The following is a 26,328-nucleotide window of genomic DNA, read 5'->3' on the forward strand; positions in this document are numbered from 1 at the left end:
CATCCCGACCTGCTTCAATCCTTTGCCTGAAGCATGAACTGGGCTGGGTGTAGAGCATGTACTGGGTGGAGGGTGTGGGAGGTTGGTGATGTGGGTTTTGGAGAATGGTACAGGGCAGGGCCCCCAGGACAATTAAACATTCCACCTGGGGTCACCCTCAGAGGTGGCAAAGAACGAAAACAGAGGTGTGAGGCCACCTTTTAGGACAGCTTACCCAGTGAGTGACCCATCACCACTCACCATCTCCATAACCCCCAACCAACACTAGCCAAAAGAATATGTGGGCCCATGAGATGGACGGACAGTGGAATGTGATCCTAAAGGCAGGAGTCAGACAAAGGCAAGGAGCACTTGAGCTCATCTCGCAGCGAGTCATCATTCTCTGTCCCATGGGCAACATCATCTGATGCTGCATGCCCGGGGCCAACACCCTGTAGTGACACTGGTAGGACCCTTGAAGAGGAGGGGGGGAGGTGGGATGGAGTAAAGGGAGGAGTAACAGGGGAGGATGTGAGCTGCTATAGGGTAGGGGGCACCACGTGCAGGGGGTTTTGGGGAAAAGAGTATGGAGTGGTGGAACAGTGTGGCAGAGCTGCTGGTGGCAGCCAGGTTCCAAGTAAGCAATCTGGTGAGGTTGTCCCTTGTGCAGCGGCTCTGGAGCACATGTTGGGTGAACCTCTGAGCCAGCCCATGCTCCATGCTCGTTTGTTCCTGATCCTCATCAGTTGAGGCCTGGCTTTCTTCCTCCTTCTCCACTATGTCCCACCTCTGCTGCGCTATGTTGTCCATGACACAGCAGGCCAACATGATGTTTGAGGCCCTCTTTGGGGGCTATATTGGAGCAGTCCACTGGAGCGGTCCAGGCATCGGAAGGGCATCTCGGGGATGCTCCGTGACGCTCCTGATTGCTGTATGGGTGTTTTTATAGCATTTTTCCTTATCGGTCTGCGGCCTCAGGACAGGTGTCATTAACCACAACCACAGCGGGTAACCTTTTGTCACCCAAGAGCCGACTCCTCACTGAGGTAGCCGAGAACTGATGAGTGGGCCAGGATGTATGCATCCTGCGCACTGCCTGGGTATCTGGCACAGACATGCATGATGTGCATGTGCACCTGGTGGTTACACACCAACTGCACATTCATGGAGTGGGACTGCTTCTGATTGATGAAGGAAATCCCTAATGAGTTGGTGCTCATAAGGAGATAGATGTGCCATTGATCACCCCTGGACCTGGGGAGTGCCTGCGATGGTGGCAAATCCTGCTGCCTGAGCATTCTGGTGTGCCTTGGCAGACTGAAGTTTCTATAGCCCCCGGATGCACCACAGATGTCTACGAGATCCCAGACAGATCCCCGCTTGGCCCCTAGAAAGACTCAGAGGTATAACAGTTCAGGGCGACAGTCACCTAGACAGCCACTGGGATCATCCTCCCGGGATACCCTGCAGTGCCATGTGTGCCAGCATCTGCCACAAGTGATGCACGGTCTCCTTGGTTAGCTGAAATCTTTGGTGGCACAGGCGGTCTGGCATCTCCTCAAAGGACGGGACTCTTTCACTCCTCATCTTCGACATGTTGGACGGTCGGCGAACCTCACTGGCGGGCCCCTGTTCTGGGCATATATTTCTTGTGCAGGGTCCTCCCCACGGATGGCCTGGTATTCTTGGTTGTACTCCGAAATTCATTTGCTGCAGAGGTGGAAAAGAGAAGATCTGTTCCCTTGCCCATCCAAACCCAACAGGGTACATGGTGAGTCTGTGTTGTACTTCAGCTCCATCCTCCATGTTTCCCCACACCCACCCCCACCTGTCAGCCATTCCCCCAATATGTTGCCTTCCACGCTGCACCCTTGTCCCCATCAGTGAGTTGCACTGGGGAGCCCCTATCCTCACTATCTGTCCCTGTCAACATGATGTGTGACCCATCAATAGGATGGATGTGGCCAAGCTCAATCTATGGTTCTCCAGGTGCTGGCACTCCTTAGTACTGGGAGCGTAGCTGCAGTGTGATGTGGGTCCTGTGTGTGACACACAGGTTGTCACAATCCATCTGGGGGAAGGTTGGATGGGAGCAAGGATGCAGTGAGCAGGCAGGCTTGGAGACAGCTGGTGGTCCTGTGGGGTGGGCTAACTGATGGGGTCACTGGTGAGGCCTCTGCCCTGAGAGGGGCAGTGTGCCGTGGAGGGTGCCAAAGGCCACGGTTCATGTGTCCTTTGTTTGGGGTGAGCTCTGCTATTCCCTTGCAGTGGCATATTGCTTCTGATTGCACTGAAGAGTGCCAGTACCTGGAGAACCACTGATTGTGCTTGGTCGCACCCATCCGATTGATGGGTCAGCAGGGTTATGAGAGTATACAAAGGGGTGGCTGGATGGGCTCCTAAATGACCAGAGACTCTGTGCACTTACAGGGCACTGAGAAGTCAGCAGAGTGTGCAGCCAGGGGCCTGTAAAGGTGTACCAAATGCATTTAAAATGAATACTGCAGCAATGGCAGCCTGAGCCAAGCCATCCTGATCCCGAGGGGGGTACCCCAAATCCACGGAGCTGACATCAAGTCGCTCCCCGCTACTCCCCCCAACACTGGCAGCGACCCCCCAGGAAGCACTACAATCTTCAACCATTTTTTAAACTTTGCTTACCCTCTCTCTCTTTCTCTCCCCTCAGCAACCATGACACTGAAAGAAACCACCTATTTTTGATAGGTAAAAGGATAATTGATTTAGCTATTTTGTTTTAAATACAACCCAGTTTAAAAACCCATTTTAAAATGGTTTCTGTCCTAAACCACAAGAGTTGAATCAGTTTCATTACAATAAAAAAAAAAACACATAGCTTACAGAGAAATCCGCAAAGCATACAGAATTCATTTGAAACATTTGCAGTCTAACTAGAAGCAAATGCAACATTTCTACTGAAGGTCAAAATGAGCACCATAGTTAACATGAATCTACCATTATTCAAAATGTGAATAGTATAGCAGTCAGCAAATACCAGACCTGATAATAAGTGTAAATTTAAATTCCAACACACTGAAGACACCCAAAGATGCAACATACCCATACCTATGTTGCATATTGATGATTGACAACTAATCATCCAATCAAATTTATTGGGAACTCACCCAAACTAATCAGCATGTTACAAGGGTAGGAACAGATGGACTCAGATTGATAACATTTTCCTTAAAGATAGTGTTCCGGGTAGCCATTATCCATTCTAGAATCAGTTTATACTATTTTCCTTCTACCTTTATTTCATATTTTTATATTTCCACTCTTAACTCTAAGTTTGCACAAGCTGTTTTGCTTTGAACAAGAAACCATTACTGCATTTTGAAAGTTCAGATCGTTTGTACGCTACTAAGCTAAATTATATCTCTTAACGTCTTCTGCTGGCAGGGGCTTTATTGAGAATATTTGATTTGTAACCACAAGAAGATTTCAAACTCTCAATTATAATCACTAGACACCCAATAAAGATTACATTTTGCATCATAGATGTGTAGTGCAAATTTCTACCAAGTTAAAGTGTGTACGAGACGACACTTAACCGCAGGATAGATTTCACCAGGTGCCCAGTCCCTGTTTGCAAATACCTTAGGAATTTGTACCCGTATGACTTCTACCTGAGCGGAGCGCAGCATCGTGGAGGCTCGGAGCATAGTGGGTCAAATGCACTAATCATACTTAAATGAATGCAAATACCGGTTTTGCATGCTGCTGATGACGCGTGATGCAGACCTCGTTATTGCCACCACCTATGCATGGACCTCTATTTTGGTTCATGCGGCGGGCATGGACCTCTATATTGCCAGATGCCCGATCTCGGTTCATGTTGTGGCATCGTGAGGCAGAGAATTTCGCTTAAAGTCTTCAAGAGGGTGCAAAATAAATTTCCTAGAATGGTGCTAGAGATTAAAGGTTTTGGTTCTTCAGATCAGAGAAGTTTAGAGGGAGGTTGAAAGGATATTCAAAATCATGAAAGTTTTTGATAGAGTAATTAAGAAGAAACTGTTTTCAGTGGCAGCAGGATCAGTAATCGGAGATAAATTTAGGGTGATTGCAAGAATAAACTTTTTAATACCAAATTATGATGATGGAATGCATTGCCTGAAAGGGAAGTAGAAACAGATTACCAATTACTTTCAAAGAAACTTGGATGAATACTAGAAGAGGAAAGTTTTGCAGAATCGTGGGAGAAGAGCAGAGGGCCGTGGGACTAATTGGGTAGCTTGTTTAAAAGGAAGGAATCTCCGTTCTCATCCGTGGCAGCACCGGAAAATCTCAGCCACAAATGAGGACGGAAAACTTTGGCCAGTATGGATCCAGTATGATGTTTCCAATGTATCATTCTGATGTGCTCCAAAAATGTTAAATTCAGAATGATGCAGCTAAGAAAAACAACAGCTAAGAAAGACAAACCTAATCACTGTGATATCTAATTTTGCTGTATTTGTGCAGAAATGGAAAAATGCAGGTAGAAATGCATTTTGTACAAGAGGCAAGACTGAAACAATACATTTATTCAGGCACCATTGGACATTATCTACAAACCTGAAAGAAGAATACATAATTAGTGGTAATGATAATGTATCACTGAGTGAAATACCTGTAGCCTAAATTTTGTCCTTTATAACTGTCTGATAATGGACCACAAGCCCAAGTAATGTAGCTAATCCCTGCCAATTCTGTCTGCATTTTTACTTTTTGCTTGTTAGTTTGCCCCATGTGAATTTTGAGAGCCTCGAGATCTAAAAGCTGTTCCCATCACTTAATAGTGAGCAAGCAGCAAGGCATCCAGGCGACAAAAAAGGACATAATGAATTACTATCAGGGCAATGCTCCCAACACAATTATATCCAGAATTATAGTAAGGAAATGTAGCATAATGCACTTCATGATTCAGATTTGGTGTTATTAGGAGAATTAGCTCAATGAGCCTCTACCGTTTGTATGTGCAACAATGTAAAAAAAGTGCAGTTTGTATTTTTTGATGCTGTTTAATTTTTACTTGCAATAAACTTAATTAAAAGTTGGTTATCCAAATTGCATGGCCTTCAATTTTACTTGCCTGTGTTTCTGCCTATTTGATCAAGATAGGTGGTACTAATATTTCTTTTTGAGACCTCCAGGCCAGTTTTAAATTTAGGTTCAACCTTGGGGAACAGCTTCATGTATTTTAAGCCTTCGAGATAAGACTTTCTGTTTTTGTTCAGTTACGTTTTTAAAAGTTTCATTATTTTAAACTAACACTAACTTATTCACTTGGCTGCCCACTGTACTTCCCAACCCTGGGAAGGTGCTGTTGTGGACATCCCATCCCTTGCTATTATTATTTTCTTTTCAGATCTTTCTTTCTTTTAGGGTCAGTTGGTTTTTATTCACCGTTATTACAACATTATTGGGAAATACATCAATTAAGCTGTTGTCCATTCTGCACATCAAGCTTCGATCGTTCACGACAATCACGACAGATCTTCAGCTTCAACTGCATTTTTTTGCCTTCTCCCCATATCTTTTGATTCCCTGAGATATCAAAAATATGTCCATTTCACCTTTAAATATGCTTTATGACAGAGCATTCCCAACCCATTGGGCAGACAATTCCAAAGATTCACAACTCTTTTGAGTGAAGAAATGTCTCCATCTCAGTCCTAAATGATCAGCCCCTTATTGCCACTGCTGCTGAAATTGGGCAGAGACAATGTTTTTGTTGTTGTTTGCTAGTCTGTTGTCTGCAACAGAAAAGATTATCTCCAAAGCTAATGCACATATTTCAATCAAATTTGGTACACAGGAAATGGCCCACTGAAGAACGGATTTATTGTTAGCGATGGTAGTCTGCACGTCCTCCCCCTGTGTGCGTGGGTTTCCTCCGGGTGCTCCGGTTTCCTCCCACTGTCCAAAGATGTGCGGGTTAGGTGGATTGGCCATGCTAAATTGCCCGTAGTGTCCTACAAAAAGTAAGGTTAAGGGGGGGTTGTTGGGTTACGGGTATAGGGTGGATACGTGGGTTTGAGTAGGGTGATCATGGCTCGGCACAACATTGAGGGCCGAAGGGCCTGTTCTGTGCTGTACTGTTCTATCTATCTATGGTCCAGATCCTGAAATTTATTACATGACTTTGAAGGATAGGAAAATTTGACATGTTTTTAAAATTTGTGGGTTGTTTGATTTAAAATGTTGATTGATTGTCTCAACTGCTGTGGTGCAATTTGTCATAGCTGTCAGAATGTGAGCAGGGTTTTCAGAGCAGGTTGTTGGATGTAGATAAGCCTGAAAACTTCTCAGTGAGATGGAAGTTCTTATTAAAATGATTTTTTTTTTTCCAATTTTGTACAGAGCACAATACAGGCAGGGAAAAGCCTCAAGGAGGAGCTGTGTAATTGTAATAACGTTGAGTTAACACTGCATGACTGAGGTATGTGCTCTATTGAATGCCAGCTTAATTGGTCCTGAGAATGTGCATCCTGTGTTCTAGATACTCTAGCTGGGGAAACCACTCCTCAGGGATTCTATACAAATAATATTAAAAAAAAGTTCATTCAGGTCATGCATAGTAGGCAAAAATAACTCTATTTTCAGTCTGACATAGTATGTTGGTAACAGTGAGAAGTTTTATCACTATCACTGCAGCCTTGGGGCTTGCCACTCTGCTTTTCAGGCATGTTAATCTGGGTTTTCTGTCTGTTGAAAGTAAGTGGGTGAAAATCTAGCCTAATTTTGTTTTCAAAACCATTGAAAACATCGAAGGAAATGTTATTTTGACAATTAATATCCGTCTTTGGATGCTGCTGCTTGGCACCTTGGTGTCATGCATACTTTAAAAAAAACATCACTTTTATTGGATGATTGCTCACCATTTTGATCTTTTAATATTCTGATTTCTAGTTCCTGTATTCATAAGATAGATGTTATTCTGGATGTGTATTTCGGATTTTACTTTGGCAGTGGCAGGGATGTGGAAATAGTGTACGTAGCTCGTGGATTGTTTATGATTGCTTAAGTTGCGATATTCCAGTCCATTTGGAGGTTTACTGCCAGTTATTCCTCAGGTTAACTTCAGCAAAACGGGCCGTTGTTTTAAAATCTGCATCAAATATTCTTTTCACAACAGATATATTTCAAACTGTCGGAAGACATGGCATGCTTTCCTATCCGGTTAAAGTTCCAGTTGATGCAGGGTTCAGCATCACTGATTTGATGCATGCATTAGTTCCTTTTGGTATGAACTCACACACCATTAGGTTTTGTCCATGGCTGTGTAGTTAGCAACATTGTTTAACTCCAGCTAATAGAAAGAATTTATGAAAAATATCATGTGTAACAGCCTCCCAAACTTGGTATTCCTGGTATGGACTGGCTGGGTCGTAAGGTCTTTTTTTGTTTTGTATTTTCTATATATTCTTTGGTAAGATTTCCTTGAGTTATGCAAGAACACTTTAACTCTTGTCGAAGGTTACCATATTAAATGCCCTGCAGAGGGCACTGTACCAGAATGGCTTTCTAGTCACAACCGGGTCCAGTGCAAAACCCATGGGACCAGGTTTTCTGGTCAGCTGTGAAGGAATGGTGTTGACCTGTGGGGTTTTCTCCGGTCTCTCAATGGGACCAGTGTGAATATGCCATTCAACTGTGTATCTTCTTAAACAATCAGATTAAAGAATAGTTATTGATTGTCATGGAGTTGAAGTGTGAAATGCAAGTTAGAATAGTTAATTCAATGCAAATCACGTGCAGTAAGCAAAATAGAAAAAAGATGGGATTCAGGGATATGAGATCAAAGTGAAATTACTTGTATTTAAAAAAAAAATCTGTATCAATACACCTCCGCACTTGTAAAATTAACTTCATTACCTGAGGGTTTGTTTGGCAGTAATTAAGGCTGGTCATGCTTTTAAAACTTTCTTGTGCTGAAATAGATGAGCATAACATTTTCTGGAGGTTCAATGTCTATCATGTAAATTACAATGCCATGCCTTCCATTTCTTTCAATGCTTTGTTTATTTGCCACAGTATCAGTACAACAAAGCTTTTGGAGGAGCAGCGGAATTTACTAATAACTTCCTGATTTCCTTGATAATGTACAATCACTGGAAGTTGCCAGATGATTTATATTGTAATGGACAAATGAACACTTAGCCTCACAAGTTAATGGTCCACTTAACAAGGCCCCACGGGCTTCATGCCGCAAATGATGGTCCCACTGCTGGCTGATTCACTGGGACAGTGCCTGCCAACAAGGGGGAACAGCACTTAAACCGATCCCACAGAACAACCCCCACACAGTGTGTAGCCATGCCACCGAGGAGACCAGCCCCACAATTCGGGATGTCGACCTGGCCAGATTGTTGGACGTGGTCAAAATCAGATGGGATGCCCTGTGCCCCCACAGGGGCTTTTCACAGTAACTTCATTTGAAGCCTACTTGTGACAATAAGCGATTTTCATTTTCATTTCCGGGCTCGGAGGGTCAGCCGCAGGGCAGGCAATCTTTCCTGGAAGGAAATGGCAGCGGCCGCCAGCTCATGGAGCATCATCAGAAGGACTGGCAACCAGTGGCATAAGAAGATTAATGAGCACCTGGCCGCAAAGGTGGGTTGGCACCAGCACCACCCACCCCCATCCCCCAAACGACTATGCACCTGGCAGCGGCACCACCCACCCCCCTCCCTCCGCCATGAAAGACGCGCGTGGTTCAGGATGCTCTCTCGTGTCCCTGCAGGAGAAGTTGGCCCGCAGCAGGCGGGAGAGGGCCCAGACGGGTGACTGAGTATCGGGCATCAGAGACCTCACCCCCGAGGAGGAATGGGCCCTGGAGTTCATGAGGGTGATTGAGGGCAAATCGGTCGGTCACCGACGTAGAGGTTTGCGTACTGGGCAGAGGTGAGGATCCACTGGCCGCCACCCAGATGACCTGTCACACGGGAGTTGTTAATGCCGTACAGAATGATCCACCCCTCCCACTGACCACTTGTCCATTATTCCGCAGGATCTCTACCCAATGGTGCTGGCCCATGCGCGTGTTCTCCCAAGAGAACATCTTGGAGGGGAGCTCATGCACAACAGGTGAAAGGCAGGAATGCCAAGACAAGATAGCAGTTGGAGGTCTGCTGGGTCCCAGTCAGATGCTGAGCCTCTGGACCAGGTTTACCCGGAGCTGATGCAGTCAATTGGGTTCGGCTATATTATTCAGAGGGGGACGTCAGCGGCACTCCGGGAGTCCCAGAGGCCACGCGCGCAGGGGATACCCTGGTGCACAAAATTAGCAGCATGAGTGATGGAGTCCAAGGCGTGGTTCAGTCCGTGATGGGCATAGCTGAGGGCCTCGGTAGCATGTCCGATTCGCTGGGGGACATGTCCCAGTCACAGGTGGACCTTTCTGAGGCACTGCAGAGAATGTCTCCGTCACTATGGAGGAGGGGGGGGGGAGTTGCTGTGTCGGCTGACCCCCAATCTCTTGCCCAAACCCCCAGGCATGCTGGTTCTGGTGTTCGGATGTTGGCTGCTGCATCTGTGGTGTTGCTTCCTGCAGTGCTCAGGCACAGTCTCCAGGCATCATGGTTTGATTAGGATGCTAGACAATAACTGCCACATTGGGAGGTGTGAAATGTTCACTTAACTACGATTTGAAATTCCTAGTAACAATAGCCTTCAGCTGTGCGGCCAGAGGCCTCTACAGTCAGTGGGAGTTATGAGTGATCGGTGGGACAGACTGGTAGGGGCTGGGGTTGCCCCTGTTATGGGTACACACGATCCACGGGCTGGCATGGCCATGGGCACTTAACCCCCCCCACCCATTGGATGACTGCCCCCACCACTTTCTCCGAGCATTGGGGCAGCAACCCCAGTGTCCCCGGGCTCATTGCCCAGGAGCAAAGATGGCTTCTCACTTGCTCGGACTTCCACAGCAGCCAATCCGCAAGTTCAATTTAAAAAAGGTGTACTAATCGGTGCCCACGTGACCACTTGCTGGGGAGACAGTTAGATCACGGGATGCTATTAGATAGGGTGTTGTTCCCATTAGTTGTATGGAGATCGGCTTTAATTGGTGATTACTGGTTTCTCGCCACATCACGGCGAGGTCCAGATTTCGCCAGTGGGAGCAGGCGGTTAGATTGCAAACCGATCGGGATCTGCCGCAGTTCCCGATTTTGGCCTTCCCTGCAATCTAATGGCCGCGTCGCGCTATCGCTCAAGCATGACGAGCCTTCAAATCATGCCCATTATGTTTGTATGAGCTTCAACAAAATTGTGAAGTCATTCTTTACAGATATATTTGTGTTTTCTTGTATCAAGCATTGGAAATTCCTGTAAACCAACCCTTTATATTCATTGCTGCTTTTCTGCAAACATGTGTCAATCCATTGCATCCTAGATATTTAACAGCCTGTTCCTGCTTTTTCAGTTTGTTCTCAAAATGGCTGCATTGCAATTAACGAGGCATGCTAAAAATATAATGTACCTTGATTCACATCAAAATATCTGACAAGTATAGTAAAGGCACTGCAAAGCTAAATGAATGGGTAATTATTGCCTTGCCATTCATACCTTTCATTTGCACTCTTTGCATTTTTGCTGATCATTCACTGTTAGTCAACGTTGAGACTTTTAGGGCAGCACGGTGGCCTAGTGGTTAGCACAACCGCTTCACGGCGCTGAGGTCCCAGGTTCGATCCCGGCTCTGGGTCACTGTCCGTGTGGAGTTTGCACATTCTCCCCGTGTCTGCGTGGGTTTCGCCCCCACAACCCAAAAATGTGCAGAGTAGGTGGATTGGCCACGCTAAATTGCCCCTTAATTGGAAAAAATAATTGGGTAATCTAAATTTATTAAAAAAAACATTGAGACTTTTACAAAGTGTAACGGAAAATGAATTGAGATCATAGATCTGCTGCTAGCAGTTTTTGCAACCAAGCCTTATTAATTTAGATTGTAGTTTTAAAATGAAAAGAAAATGCCAAAGGGAGGAAAAAATGCTGGCTGCTTTGATATAAAGCATAACTTGATGATCTGCTGAATCAGGGTGATGGAATCTGACAGCTGTGTTTAGATCTAATAGGTTGGATACAACACAGTTGCTGACTGATGATGGGGATTGAAAATCCGATCTTCCAGTCAGTGAATTGATGTTTTTTGAGAGTTCAACCAAGATAATGTTGTAAGAGTGAGTGTGTTGAGCAAAAGCTCTCTGAAATTATGCCCTATCTTAATAATGTGCGGTCCTGTACAAACAATGAACTGGAGTTAGATAATTATGTAAAATAGATGCAGGGAGGAAAAAGAATGAAAAGCAACTCTATTGGCTCCAATAATGAACAGACAGAATACTTTGACGTGTTTCTTCGTAAATTTTGAACAGCAGGAGATGTGAATATTTGAAGACTTTCTTTTGCACCTTGGTAAATGATAGAACTGCTGACATTAACTGGCATTTCAACACCAAAACTACTTATGCTGATATTAAAATGAAAGGATAAAACTCGGAATATTTTCCTTGCGCAAGTTGTTTTCCTACACCCTAATTATAATGGCTTTTAATACTCACAATTTCTATAGTGCAAAGAAACTGTAGGCCAGAAAATACTAAGTGAGACTAGTATAGTGAAAGGATAAGAGATAATTCTTACTGCTGACCCAAACAGTTTTATTCTGCTTCTTGTGCTCTGAACACATGACTTAGGGTTTCTTGATGCTGATATATAATGAAAGTGTAGAAATGGATTTCATTCGTGGTACTGACGTCTCATATTACTGGTCGATGCAGTTTCATCCTGCTTTTAAAAAATAAATTCTTTCTAAATAGTTTGAGTGATGGATTTTGGATGGAATGTTGCCTCCTGTTGAAAACAGTTGACATTTTAGTGTTGTTTATACTCGAGGCAAGATAGTTTCCTACCCTCTCCCCCGACAATTGCGCTGGGGCATTTATACCAATGCAAATTACAGACATTTCTAAAATACTTTTTTTATGTTCAATTTGCAAACTGAATAAAGCGGTAATTTCTTATGAATATTACAATACACCCTGTGGATCAGCAAAATGTCTTTAAATTAATGTATACATATTTGATTTTTGCTTTAGATTTAGAACAGTACAGCACAGAACAGGCCCTTCGGCCCTCGATGTTGTGCCGAGCAATGATCACCCTACTCAAACTCACGTATCCACCCTATACCCGTAACACAACAACTCCCCCTTAACCTTACTTTTTAGGACACTACGGGCAATTTAGCATGGCCAATCCACCTAACCCGCACATCTTTGGACTATGTTAGTATTTGTTAGTATTGCTATGTTAGTATTTGTTGTAACTCGATCCAAGGTCATGGGGTCTGCACCATTAGTTGCCCAGTAGCCTCACCTGAGTATAATCTCCCCAGATGTGGGGGCGGAGCTACACCCTTAACCTAGAGGACACTGGGACATAAATACCCCGGCCCAAGTGTGGGCCAGGCGCAGGAGCACTTCATGGAGTAGGAGTGTATTCGAATAGGTAAATAAATAGTGTACTTTTCTAAACCGTCATTGCTTCTGAGTGGTTGCTTGCCTGGGACTTTACACTGATGACGAGGATGGGATTGGCCAGGCCGACTGTGGTCCTGTCTGCACATGGAGTTTGCGGGACCTTTACAAGAAGCAATGTTTTTACTTGTCGTGAATACCCATTCAAAGTGGATGGACGTCCACTGCATGTCCACTACGTCGCGAGCCACAATTCGGAAGCTCCGCCAAACTTTCAGTACCAACAGACTTCCTGAGGTTTGGAGTCAGACAGCAGCATAGCTTTCACTGGTGCGGAATCTGGGGGTTTCTTGAAAATGAACGGTGCCTGCCATGTGAGGACTGCTCCTTCCTGTACTCCAGTGGGTTGGCTGAGTGGGGGCGGTGCAGACTTTTAAGTTAGGGATGCGGAAGCAGACCTCTGGTTCTCCGGAGACCCATCTAGCCCGATTCTTATTCTACTACTGCGCTATGCTGCACGCCACAACCGGAATAGCACCCTCGGAACTGTTAATGGGTAATCACCTGGACACGTTATGGAGCCTCATCCTACCCGATATTGGGGGAAAGGTCTGCGATCCGCAGGAGCACTCTGATGTGAGGCGACCCAGGTCCTCAGAGGGCAACGTGGTCTATGTCCGGAATTTTGCGCGTTATGGATCCTGAGGATTAGACAGGGTAGATTCAGAAACAATGTTCCCGACGGTGGGGTAGTCCAGAACTGGGGCGGGGGTGTCATAGTTTGAGGATAAGTGGTGAATGTTTTAGGACTGAGGCAAGGAGAAATTTCGTGACCCAGTGGGTGGTGAATCTGTGTATTTCACTACCACAGAAAGTCGTTGAGGCCAAAACTTTGTGTAATTTCAAGAAGCGGTTAGATATAGCTCTTGGGGCTACAGGAATTAAGGGGTATGGGGGTGGGGAGGCTAGTTCAGGGTATTAAACTTGAAGACCAGCCATGATAATGAATCGCGGAGCAGGCTCGAAGGGGCAAATGGGCTCCTCCTGCTTCTATTTTCTATGTATGTTAAAAGTTGTCTCTCGGTATCTACACATTGACAAAATCGAGACAACAGTAGTTCTACTAATATAGATTTTTAAAAATCAACAACTTTTTACATACAGTTTGTGAATCTGGTGTAGGATGGATAGTTGTTGGATTCTGATGACATTTTAATGATTTGTAATCCCTTGAGCAGAGACATGAATCATTTTATTCTGTTACACAAACTTCTGATAAAGTTTGTTGAATTTTGGAAGAAGAATAATGAAGTAGTGGAAGCGAAGGATGGAAACAAGGCATGTAATTTTGATCGTATTCAAGATTTTAAAAATTGAAACGAGGTACAAGGAGAGGCGAGGTATAAGGAGAGGCATTGATCTTAGGAAAATGGAAGTCATATGTGTTAATTGAGTTGTTAAGCTCATTATTGCTACCATTTTCTACTAATAATGATTCTTTATGCTGTTGTGAAAAAACATTTCATGCATTCTTCCTTGACCTAGAAAAAGCTCATTCTCCCATACTCCAATATGGTTTGCTAGATTATTGTTTCCTGTTGAAAATAGTTGGCATTCTAGTGTTGCTTATGCCCAAGGCAATATGGTTTTCTGCCTTCTTCCAAAACAATTATGCTGGAGCATTTATACCGAGGTAAATTACAGACATTTCTAAAATGCCTTTCTTATGTTCAATTTGCGAACTGAATAGAGCAGCAATTTGTCATAAATATTGCAAGACACCACATACATCAGCAACATAAAGATTGCTGTTAATACCGATGACACATCTGTTTAGAATTAATTGTAAGTGGCCTGTGGTACTCTAGATAAAACTTCTCACCATTGCCCACACCTCTTTTTTTTTCCCCCACCCCCGATGCATGTGCACACACATGTCCCACACCTCCTTCCCCCTTTGTCCACTCTCCCAAATTGATAAGTAACATGCTTGTGCTTGACACTGCTTTCTCATCGAAGACCAGAACCATGTAGAGTATGCACATTCCACAAGTCTGGCATTGTGAGATTATTGTACATTTTAAATTAGTTGATGTTGACAATTTCAACATCAGAAATGGTACAAGAGCTTTGAGAGAACTAATGCCATGTCTTTGTTATGTATTAATGAATTCATCTATCATTCTAGTGTGTGCTTGTGTGTGTCAAATGGAAAACAAGCATGTTAAAGAGGAGGTGAGCAAAGCTAAGATATGATACCAGTAAGCAGCATGAATAAAAATTTGAATTGGATGATATGGGGTGAATTGAACTTTAGCTATTCTATTTCAGAAGGAAAGTTTGCAACTGGCAAAGATCATACATGAGTAAGTGTAAAGCAAAGCATTACACTTATTTTTACCCAAAAGCCATAAAAACAAGATAAATTATTTTTATATTTTGGGAAGGGGACATCCAAAGAAATTTAGGAACAGTACATTTAGGCCTGAAAGAGTAAAAACATATTTGAAGAGAGATTGGAAGCTGTGTGGGTTGGAGTGGCCATAATATCCTGAAGAATGTGCTGTGCTTGGAGAAAGCTGTAGAGGAAGCAGATTGAAAGCTACCCGCCCTCACAAAACACTTTTTTCTCTGTCTTCAAGGTTTTGATACGTCTAGAATTTCTATTATCAAGTGAGTGAGAAAGAAGCCCTGTGAAATACTTCCCTTTATAGCACCACGATGTCCTGCGGTAATCTTACTGGGATTTTCAGAGATTAAAAATCCATAGCAACTGTTATCTGAAAAAAGGGTGTTCAGCTCTGAGTTTAACCAGCCAGAAATCTTTTGGGAAATGTTTGGCAGAACAACTTTCAACTGTGTGAATGTGACCGTGTGTGTTTAAGTTTCCTTTTCGTTAATAGTTTTATTTAATATTTAAAATCTCAAAAAGTGGTTTTGCAGTTCTTGCTCCTGACTTTAGAATACATACCTCATTGTAACAAAAAACAAATAGGGAATTGTTGTGATTGCTTATTCAAGTTGTCCTTTAGGCGGCGTGGCAATTGCCACCTGCCATTTTGTAACTTATTTGATGGTAATGATTGAGATTAAAGTTTGTGCTGACCTACATTTTACCATGAGTTAAATTATCTGTTGGTATGGTTTATGGCAGTACTGCCTCCTATTGAAAATAATTGAATCCCTTGCATAATTTCTTGTATGCGAGAGAAGACATACATTTCTAAAATGGCTTTATTTATGTTCAATTCCTGAATGAAGCAGCAGTTTTCTATAATTATTGTAATATATGGTTTAGATGAGCAAATATCTTCAAGCATCTGTAGGTTTTAATGTATGCATCTGCATGTGAATTGAGGTGAATAGAGCACTTTTGTAACGTAATGCTGAAGTTTATTACTAAGCTTCAAAGCTTTCTTCTGCCAGGCATTAATCAAAGTTATTTATGAGTTGCTTGCAGCAACTTTCCTTTAATAAAATACATGGCTTGTAAATGTTTGGTGAGCTGAGAATACTTAGGTTTGGGTTCTGTGTTTTCTAGGTTGCTTGTTATGTTTTTAAAAACCATTTATATGAAAAGAAATGGAGAAGCATTCTGATGGTATGAATTTGCTGGAGCCGGTTATCCCGCAGCCAACTCCAGAAGATTTTCTCTTACCCTCTTTTGCATTTCAAATTGGAAGTGCAAGCTGATATCTTGAGGAGGTCAACAGCATCTGCGACTCTACATAATACTAAAACGGCTCAAGGCACAGGATACTGCAAAGGTTTCAGGCCCAAGCAACATAGTAGTGAAGGCTTGTTCTCTAAAACTAGCCGCTTCCCTAACCAACCTCTGCCAATTAAGCTGCAACACTGACATCTACCCAGCAATGTGGAAAACTGCCCAGGTGTCCAGTCCACAAAAAGCAGGACAATCAAACCCAGTCAATTACCACCCCATAGCTTACACGTTATCATCAGCGAAGTGTGATGGGAGGAATCATTGATGAGAGTGCTACAAACAGCACTGCACACTAATAATCAGCTTACTGATGCTCAATTTGAGCGGCCACTGAAACACGCTGGAATATACATTTTAAATTACGAGTACCCAATCATTTTTTTCCAATTAAGGGGCAATTTAACGTGGCCAATCCACCTACCCTGCACATTTTTGGGTTGTGGGGGTGAAACCCACGCAAACATGGGGAGAATGTGCAAACTCACACGGACACTGACTCAGAGCAGGGATTGAACCTGGGACCTCGGCACCATGAGATCACAATGCTAACCCACTGCGCCACCGTGCTGCCCCATTCATGTACTATTTTTGATTTCAAAATGAGCATTTTAAATTTAGCATTCCAGTGTGAAGTCTTTTTGATTCTTCATGCTTTGCAGTAAATGTCACTATTATCTGTTGTAACATTTGAAACAGGAAAGGATTCTATTTATTTCAATTATTGGTTACATTTCTCCATGCACTTTATATAAAAAGAAAAAAACTGACAGCGCACATAGATATACGTAATAACGATTTAATAGCCATTATGAAGACATGGCTGGAGTAGGACATTGATTAGGACCTAAATATTGAAGGGGACAGGATGTTACAAAAGGACAGGAGGCGAGGAAAAGGTGAGGGTGCCTCTGTTAGGTAAAGATGGTATTAGCACAATCCCGAAGGAGGACCGAGGTCAGGGCATTTGGATGTAGAAGCAGTTTGGGTGGTGATGAGAAGGGGTAAAGTGAAGAAATAAGTCACTTGTGGGAGTTGTGTACACTCTCCTGACAGCAGCTACCAAGTAGTATAGAGCATAAAGGAAGAAATAATTGGAGCAAGTCAGAAAGGTCCGGAGATAGTCGAGGGAGATTTTAATTTAAGTGTAAGTAAGACCCTTTTGGGTTTGTAGGGCATTTCTGGAAAGGGATAGATAATTGGAGTGGGTTGGCACTACCTAATCTGCTGTGTTATTACTGGGCGGCAAACATTGAGAAGGTGCGGAGGGGGGGGGGGGTTTAAGGATCTGGACTCTGTATGGAGGCTTCGTGCATAGGATTGAGTCTGAGGGCCCATGTTACTGCTCCATTCCCGTTCACTCTGGTAAAATATTCATTGAGCTTGGTGGTAATAGCTTCTTTGAGGATTTGGAATCAATTTAGGCAGCATTTTAAATTAGGCTCTATGTCGCTGTTGGCACCAATTTGAAGGAACCACAGATAGGTGTGTGCCTTCTCATTTAGATTCAACGTTCAGAGCACAGGAGAGGGAGCGGTTGGGGAGATTTAAGGATATGTTTTTGGAAGGTAGGTTTGCTGGGCTAGAGAGATTGTACAGAGGTTTCGGCTCTTGAGAGGAAATGCATTCAGATATTTTCACGTGCCTGATTTTCTACGTAAGTAGCTTCATTTGTTTTCCCCTGGTACCGGCACCCTTGCTCATTGGTAGAGTCCTGACCTTGGACGAGCACGGGGAGGGAAGAATCTCAGACAGACGTTTATGGGCAGTTGTTGGCGACTGAGCAGGCATTTTTGGAACGGTAGCACAGTGGTTAGTACAGTTACTTCACAGCTCCAGGGTCCCAGGTTCGATTCCCGGCTTGGATCACTGTCTGTGCCGAGTCTGCACGTTCTTCCTGTGTCTGAGTGGGTTTCCTCTGGGTGCTCCGGTTTCCTCCCACAGTCCAAAGATGTGCAGGTTAGATGGACTGGCCATGCTAAATTGCCCTTAGAATCCAAAAAGGTTGGGTGGGGTTACTGAGTTACGGGGATAGGGTGGAGCATGCTCTTTCCCAGGGCTGTCTCTTGATCCCTTTGGCCTCAAGAGCGATATCTAATTCCTCCTTTAAATTGCATAACATTTTCGCCTCAACTACTTTTTGTGGTAGTGAATTCTACAGACTCACCACTCTCTGGGTGAAAAAATGTCTCCTCACCTCAGTCCTTAAAAGGTTTACCCCTTATCGTCAAATTATGACGTCGGCTCGACTCCCCCACCATCAGGAACATTCTTTCTGAATCTATCTTGTCTCATCCTGTCAGAGTTTTATAAGTTTCTATGGGATCCCATCTCACTCTTCTAAACTCCAATTAATATAATCCTGAACCGACTTAGTCTCTCTTCATATGACACTCTTAAATCAGCCTGGTAAACCTTTGCTGCGCTCCTTCCATAGTAAGGACATGCTTCCTCAGGTAAGGATACCAAAACTGCACACACTACTGTCGGTCTGGCCTCGCCAATACCTTGTACAATTGCAGTAAAAATTCCCTGTTCCTGTATTCTATCTTTGCTACCAAAGCAGATAACATCGCAGTTATCCACATAATACTGCATCTGCCATGCATACGCCCACTCACTCAGCATGCCCAAATCCCGCTGAAGCATCTCACAGGTCACCCTTCTACCCAACTTTTGTATCCTCTACAACTTTGGAGATACTACATTTAGTTCCTTCGTCCAAATCATTGATGTATAATGTGAACAGTTGGGGGTCCTAGCACAGATCCCTGCAGTGCCCCACTAGTCACTACCTGCCAATTAGAAAAAGACTCATTTTATTCCAACCTTTTGCTTCCTGACTGCTAACCAGCTTTCTATCCATCTGAAGACACTACCTGCAACCCCAAGCGCTTTAACTTTACAAAGTAATCTGCTATGTGAGACCTTGTCGAAAGCCTTCTGAAAGTCTAAATAAACCACATCCTCCCCCTGGTCAACTCTACTAGTTTCATCTTCAAAGAGTTCAAGTAGATTTGTCGAGTATGATTTCCCTTTCGTTAACCCATGTTGATTTTGTCAGACCACTGCTTTCCAAATGCTGTGCCATGAAATCCTTGGTGATGGACTCTAGCAATCTCCCTATTGCCGACATTAGGCTCCCTGGTCTATTGTTCCCTGTTCTCTTTCTCTGCCTCCCTTTTTGAATAGCGGGGTTATATTAGCTACCCTCCAATCTGTGGGAACCACAGAATTTTGGAAAATGATCACCAATGGGTCCACTATTTCTAGGGCCACTTCCTGAAGTACCCTGGGATGAAGATTATCAAGCACTGGTGATTTGTCCACCTACAATTCCATTAATTTCCCCAAAACTATTTCTTTACTAATATTAATTTCTTTCAGCTCCTCACTAAAATTTATGTTTCTCAGAACTTCCGGTATTACATGTCTTTCTTTGTGAAGACAGAAGCAAAGTACAAATTTAGTTCCTCCACCACTTTTTTGCTCCCTGTTATGAATTCCTTTGTTTCTGATTGTGACGGAGCCTGTCTCCATTCTTGGGTGTATACACATCTCTGCTCAACACAATGCTTACTTTACAGTCAGTCTCCATTGTCTTTACCCAATGCATTTTGAGTTTACTTCATGTCTTCCATTGGCATCAGTCCCATACATTTACATTGTTGTTACTACATTGTCACTATTACTACTTTTGAATTATCTCCCCTCCTCCAGTTAAGTTCTTGAATTTAAAGGTTCAGACACGGGGCTGGAGGCTTTCTAGCCCTTTCATGTCTTATTTGACGTTTTGTCTGAGGAGTGGTCGGCTCTGTTGTTGCCGATTCTCGCTGTTGGTCACAAGGTTGAGCTGGCATCTAGAACGCTTTCCTTTTCTTCCATTCCTTCATACTGAACTGCACTCGGCCTGTCTGGCTGTTGTGTTGATTTTAAAAAAAAACATTTTTTAAAATTACTTTATCTGAGTTACAAAGCCAGGGCTCAGAATGTGGACAGAGGCAAACCTCTAATCCAGCTCCTTGCCTGCTCCAAAAACCAATTCAAATTGAATCCAATTCATGGTCCCCATAAAGGAGACATACCAGATCTGAGCCAAAAAGCTCAATCTATGCTCAATCTTAGCCAAAAGGCCGAGAAGCGATACTACACTTGATCTTAGCCAAAAGGCCGAGAAGCGATCAGCTGTTGTGTTGATTGGCGGTTGCTGCTACTCCAACTAATTTTTTGAAGGGTGAACAAACATGCTTGACTCGTTGTCACTTATTTTGCTTTTTCCATCGGTGTGTGGATTATCAAGTTCCTGCATCTCTTGTGACTTCTTCGCCTCCCACTGCCGGTACAGTAGTGGGGTTCCCGATCGGGTGAAGAAACCAGTGTTAGCACCAATCACGTTCCGATGCTACAGTCCCCGGCTGGAACTACATGACCTGTGCCAGCCGGAGGATGCTATGATTGACAGCCTCTCATCACATCAAAACAAGCCAGCTGTTTAGCCCACTGTGCTTAGCAAAAGAGTCCTCAAGACTGGAAACGTTAGCTCCTTCTCCATAGATGCTGTCAGACCTGCTGAGATTGTCCAGGATTTTGTTTTCATTTCAGCACCCACAGTAATTATCTTTAATTTATGTCAAAACACTTAGCTGCCTTTGATGTGGTGAGTGGCTACCAATCATAGCAAGTGTTTTTAAACATTGTGGTTAGCATCAAAGCAGGGTACTTGCTACACCCTTCCAAAACTCCCCCAGCGCTGGGCACGCCCAAAACATATAGGCGTGGTTCGCTGGGCTCCCCGAGCACCTAGCACACCTGTCCTCGCCCCCGAAAAACGTACTCATCCTCGTCCCAGTCATGTGGGCCCTATGCAGCACCTTGAACTGTATGAGGCTAAGCCTCGCACAGGAAGAGGAGGAATTCACTCTCTCCAGGGCATCCTCCCACGTCCCCTCCTCAATCTCCTTACCCAGCTCCTCTTCCCATTTACCCTTCAGTTCCTCCACCGAGGCCTCGTCTACCTCCTGCATCACCCGGTATATGTCCGAAATCCTCCCTCCTCCAACCCACACCCCCGAGAGCAACCGATCCCGCACCCCTCGTGGGGGCAGCAAGGGGAACCCCTCCACCTGCTGCCCGGCAAACGCCCTCACCTGCATGTACCTAAACATGTTCCCCGGGGGAGCCCAAACTTCCCCTCTAACTCCCCCAATCTCGCGAACCTCCCCTCCACAAACAGGTCCCTCAGCCTCCTAACCCCTGCCCTGTGCCAGCCCAGGAATCCGCCATCAATGCTCCCTGGGACAAACCGATGGTTCCCCTGTATCGGGGCCTCCATCGAGCCCCCCACTTCTCCCCTATGCCGTCTCCATTGCCCCCAAATTTTGAGGGTAGCCGCCACCACTGGGCTCGTGGTATACCTCGTTGGAGGGAGCGGCAACGGCGCCGTTACCAGCGCCTCCAGGCTCGTGCCCACACATGATGCCGCCTCCATCCTCTTCCATGCTACCACTTCCTCGTCCATTACCCACTTACGCACCATTGCTGCGTTGGCAGCCCAATAGTACCCACAGAGGTTGGGCAACACCAGCCCCCCCTATCCCTGCCTCGTTCCAGGAACACTCTTCTCACCCTCGGAGTCCCATGCGCCCACACAAATCCCGTGATACTCCTGTTGACCCTCCTAAAGAAGGCCTTCGGGATAAGGATGGGGAGGCTCTGGAACAGGAACAAAAACCTCGGGAGCACCGTCATCTTAACGGACTGCACCCTCCCCGCCAGTGACAGTGGTAACATATCCCACCTCTTAAACTCCTCCTCCATCTGCTCCACCAACTTTGTGAGGTTGAGCTTGTGCAGGGCCCCCCCAGCTCCCAGCCACCTGGACCCCTAGGTACCTAAAGCTCTTCCCTGCCTGCTTCAATGGGAGCCTACCAATCCCCTCCTCTTGATCCCCCGAATGCACCACAAACAACTCACTCTTGCCCAGGTTCAACTTATACCCCGAGAAACCCCCGAATTCAGTAAGAATCCTCATCACCACCGGCATCCCCCCACCAGGTCCGCCACATACAGCAACAGGTCGTCCGCATACAGTGACACTCGATGCTCCTCCCCACCCCGCACCAGGCCCCTCCAGTTCCCTGACTCCCTCAATGCCATGGCCAGGGGCTCAATCGCCAACGAGAAGAGTAAGGGGGACAGGGGGCACCCCTGTCTCGTTCCCCGGTACAGCCGAAAGTACTCCGACCTCCTCCTATTTGTGGCTACACTCGCCATCGGGGCCTCGTAGAGCAGCCTCACCCACCGGATAAACCCCTCCCCAAACCTCTCCAACACCTCCCACAAATACTCCCACTCAACCCTATCAAAGGCCTTCTCCGCATCCATTGCCACCACTATCTCCGCCTCCCCTTCCATGGCCGGCATCATAATGACATTGAGGAGCCTTCGCACATTCGTATTCAACTGCCTTCCCTTCACAAACCCCGTCTGGTCCTCGTGAATGACCCCGGACACGCAATCCTCTATTCTAGTGGCCAGGATCTTTGCCAGCAGCTTAGCGTCAGCGTTCAGCAGCGAAATCGGCCTATATGACCCGCATTGCAGAGGGTCCTTGTCCCGCTTCAGGATCAAGGAAATCAGAGCCCGTGACATAGTTGGGGGCAAAGACCCCCCTCCCTTGCCTCGTTAAAGGTCGGACCAACAGCGGTCCTACAGGTCCAAATACCTTTTATAAAAGTCCGCCGGAAACCCATCCGGCCCCGGCGCCTTCCCCGACTGCATGCTCCCTATCCCTTTGACCACCTCCTCCAGCTCGATCGGCCCCCCCAGTCCCTCCACCTGCTCCTCCTCCACCCTCGGGAATCGCAGCTTGTCCAAGAAGCGCCCCATTCCACCCCCCTCCACAGGGGGCTCCGACCTGTACAGTTCCCCATAGAAGTCTCTGAAGACCCCATTAACATCTACTCCCCTCCGCACCACCTTCCCGGCCTTATCCGTCACTCCCCCAATCTCCCTGGCCGCGTCCCGCTTTCGGTGCTGGTGTGCCAGAATCCTGCTCGCCTTCTCCCCGTATTCATACACCGCCCCCTGTGCTTTCCTCCACTGAGCTTCCACCTTTCTGGTAGTCAATAGGTCGAATCTGGCCTGAAGGCTACGCCTCTCCCCCAGAAATCCCTCCTCTGGAGCCACCGCATATCTCCTATCCACCCGCACCATCTCCCCTATCAGTCTCCCCCTCTCCCTATGGGTTCGGATGGAGATCAATTCCCCCCTCATCACCACCTTCAATGCCTCCCAGACCGTCCCCACTCGGACCTCCCCGTTGTCATTGGCCTCAAGGTACCTCTCGATACACCCCCGAACCCTCCCGGCCACCACCTCATCTGCCAGCAGCCCCACCTCCAAGCGCCAGAGCGGACGCTGGTCCCTCTCTTCCCCCAGCCCGAGGTCCACCCAGTGTGGGGCATGATCTGAAATGGCAATGGCGGAGTATTCCGCATCCTCCACCCTCGAAACCAACCCCCTACTCAGGACAAAAAAAATCAATCCTCAAGTAGGCCTTATGTACGTGGGAGAAAAACGAGTATTCCCTGGCCCTTGGCCTCGCAAACCTCCAGGGGTCCACACCCCCCCCCCCCCCCCCCAAAATCTGGTCCATAAATCCCCTCAGCACCTTAGCCGCCGCCGGCCTCCTACCCGTCCGGGATTTGGATCGATCCAATGGGGGATCCAGTACCGTGTTGAAGTCCCCCCCCCCCCCCAATGATCAGGCCCCCCACCTCCAGGTCCGGAATGCGGCCCAACATACGCCGCATAAACCCCGCATCGTCCCAATTTGGGGCGTAAACATTCACCAACACCACCCGCTCCCCCTGCAGCTTACCACTCACCATCACATATCTCACGCCACTGTCAGCCACCACATTTAACGCCTCAAACGACACCTTCTTCCTCACCAGGATCGCCACCCCCCTACTCTTCACATCCAGCCCTGAGTGAAATACTTGGCCCACCCATCCCTTCCTCAGCCGAACCTGGTCCACCACTCTCAGGTGTGTCTTCTGGAGCATGGACACATCCGCCTTCAGCCCCTTCAGGTGCGCAAATACCCGGGCCTGTTTGACCGACCCATTCAGCCCCCTCACATTCCAGGTTATCAGCCGGATCAGAGGGCTCCCTGCCCCCCTCCCCTGCCGATTAGCCATACCCCATCCCTTGCCCACCCCCGGCCAGCGTCCCCCGCTCTGCCAGTTTCCCACGGCGGGAACTCCTCCTCCTCCTCCTCCTCTCCCCCCCCCCCCCCCCCCCCCCCCCTCCAGCACCCCCTGCGTCCTCCAACTCCTTCCTGACCGTTTCAGCAACCCGGTACAACCCCCCCCCCCCCCCCCCCCCCCAGGCTAGGACCCCCTCCTAGACGCGCCCCTCCCTCCATAGCACTCCCGTGAGCCAGCTAACTTCTGATGACCCCGGCGACTCCCGCTCTATCTCCGACTCCTCCCCATGTGGGACTACCCCTCCTCCATCGTGCCCGTCAACAGGTCCCCCCCCCCCCCCCCCCCGCGCCGCTCTTGCGCAGGAAAAGAAAACACTTAATCACAACTTTAGTAGACATTTAATCTGAATACTTTCACATCAAGTTATTTTAATAACATTACTGCAACAGACATATAATACAATATATATATAAACATTTCCTACATTCATCGCACTATTGACCGAAATATCCACATTGCAAAATGTGAAAGCAAGATATTTGACTTTAGCCAGGAAACATGATTGTGTCTCTTCTGGGTTTGCAGTCTCGACCTTGTGGATTATCATTGGGCCGTACATATGTTTCAGAATTTTGCCTTGCACAGTTTCCCAAGTGTCCAATCCTGTTGCATTGGAAGCATTGAGCTGCACTTGCTGGATATTGGTCTTACCTCATGAGTGTGCTTCGTTCCACAGTGCTGTCATTGTCACTTTGGCCTGTTAGGGAATTGCTTTCCCTGTCTTGGATTGTCCCTCTGTCTTTTGCCTGACAAGCTGGATGGAGAGTTAGCCTCTGTACTGTATTTTATTCACTCCCCTTAAGATTGTCCTGCGTTGCTCACCGAGTTCTGACTGCCTGTGTTTCTTTTCGAGTGTTGGATTTTCCTTGCTTGTAGAAGTTCAGAAAGAGCATTGTCTGTTATCCCTACCACTATTCCATCTCTGAGTTCAGATATTAAATCTCTGAATTCACAACCGTCTGTCATTCTGTACTGATCATGGATGAATGAATTAAATGATTCCCCAGACATTCTGATTAAATTAGGCTCTTTTGAGTATTTTATTGTTTCTTTGATTGAAAAAATGTTGAATGATTTTAGTACCACTATGAATTTTGCAGGTGTTAAGTAATTCCTTGTCATATAATTATGTAGTTTGCCATCAGGCATTTAAAGCAAAGCAACATGTTCATCTGCTCGTCACCTGACGTTTTATACAAACCTGAAGCAAGGCTGTGTCTTACAAATCCTTTTTCCAATGTCTCATTAGTGATTGGTTTTGGCCTTGGATCAGTGCGAATTGACTTGGAAGTGTGGAATTGTGATCCATGTAAAAAAAATTTAAAGTTCTTTAGAATTGTGCAAGCGCAGTTAAGAGCTGTCAGAATTTTAAGATAGCATCGCCATTCATTCGGACGGATTGCCACGATTGCCAGTTTTAGCAGTCTCCACAAAATGATGATGGCACCTTTTTTGGAAAAAAAAGTGAACAATGTCTGCCTGGACTGGCTACCTGCCGACTTCTATTGTTCAGCGGTTTACTTTGTAAACTGTTCAGTCAGTTGAGTTGGAGCTGTATGTGTTTTTATTTTACTGAGCTGGGCTCATGCAACGTTCCCAAAACATTTAAGTAATTTGTTCGATTTTCCTTTGGACGAGCTCAGATGCCATGTGCTCGGACTCGGGGATTAGGGTTTAGCAATGAGTTTCTTTCAACTACCATTTCAGACACTGAATTACTTTCGTGGAGTGTTGCAGCCAGGAGTTTTAAAAGATTTAACTCACCCCTGCAGATCTGTCGACTCTGCACTCTAAAGCTGGATTTCCAAAGGAGATTCAATGGACTCTTCTGCGGCAATAAGCAATTGTAAAATTTTGCAGTCAGCTTTCA

The 26,328-nt window shown here is 45.8% G+C and overlaps 1 protein-coding gene and 1 pseudogene across 1 annotated transcript in view; one reads left to right on the plus strand and one right to left on the minus strand.

Annotated features, from left to right (window-relative positions):
- Positions 1–26,328, plus strand: part of LOC119952109 (ecto-NOX disulfide-thiol exchanger 2-like) — a 336,912-nt gene that overhangs the window by 38,163 nt on the left and 272,421 nt on the right. The window contains exon 2 of the mRNA XM_038775673.1: positions 6,343–6,421. The gene's annotated coding sequence lies outside the window, so the exon portion shown is untranslated. The remainder of the gene's footprint in view (positions 1–6,342; positions 6,422–26,328) is intronic.
- LOC119952505 lies at positions 20,136–20,367 on the minus strand (annotated as a pseudogene).

The sequence above is a fragment of the Scyliorhinus canicula genome, chromosome 17 (assembly GCF_902713615.1).
Source record: "Scyliorhinus canicula chromosome 17, sScyCan1.1, whole genome shotgun sequence".
Lineage (NCBI taxonomy): Eukaryota > Metazoa > Chordata > Chondrichthyes > Carcharhiniformes > Scyliorhinidae > Scyliorhinus > Scyliorhinus canicula.